The sequence below is a fragment of the Scylla paramamosain genome, unplaced genomic scaffold (genome assembly GCF_035594125.1).
Source record: "Scylla paramamosain isolate STU-SP2022 unplaced genomic scaffold, ASM3559412v1 Contig10, whole genome shotgun sequence".
In the NCBI taxonomy this organism is placed as follows: Eukaryota; Metazoa; Arthropoda; class Malacostraca; order Decapoda; family Portunidae; genus Scylla; species Scylla paramamosain.
The window spans coordinates 642,133-642,500 of NW_026973675.1; the positions used below are offsets into that span (position 1 = coordinate 642,133).

A 368-nucleotide genomic window follows, 5' to 3' on the forward strand; every position below is an offset into this window, starting at 1 on the left:
TTACTTATTCATCTCCATATCATTTCTTTTCCCCTTATCCCTTTTCCCTTTGGTCCCTTATCTTCAGATTCCGTGGATTTCTTTGCATTTATCGCTGTGTGTGTCTCATTAAGTTTATTGAAGATTGCTTAAATCTACCTATGTAACTTATTTTTCTGTTTTGTGCTTTTATATTTGTTCGTTTAATTATGACAAAGTAAAAATGAAAATTTAAGTTTTCTCTGTTCCTATTTCTTTTAATTTATTTACTTATCATTTTTTTTATTTCATTTATATTTCCATTGTCTTTCAACACACTCTTCTCTCACCTCACCGACTCTGTACATCTTGTGCAATGATTTTACAATCAGTCACATTTTGATGGCGCT

The 368-nt window shown here is 30.4% G+C and overlaps 1 long non-coding RNA gene across 2 annotated transcripts in view; it reads right to left on the minus strand.

The window, feature by feature from the left end:
- Nucleotides 1–224: 224 nt before the first annotated feature.
- LOC135096963 (uncharacterized) overlaps nt 225–368 on the minus strand; it is a 19,708-nt gene continuing 19,564 nt past the window's right edge. Inside the window, exon 5 of one of the 2 annotated variants that reach the window (XR_010265232.1) lies at nt 225–368. This exon is cut by the window's right edge and continues 277 nt beyond it. This is a non-coding gene — a long non-coding RNA (uncharacterized LOC135096963). The other variant, XR_010265231.1, reaches the window with a different exon arrangement.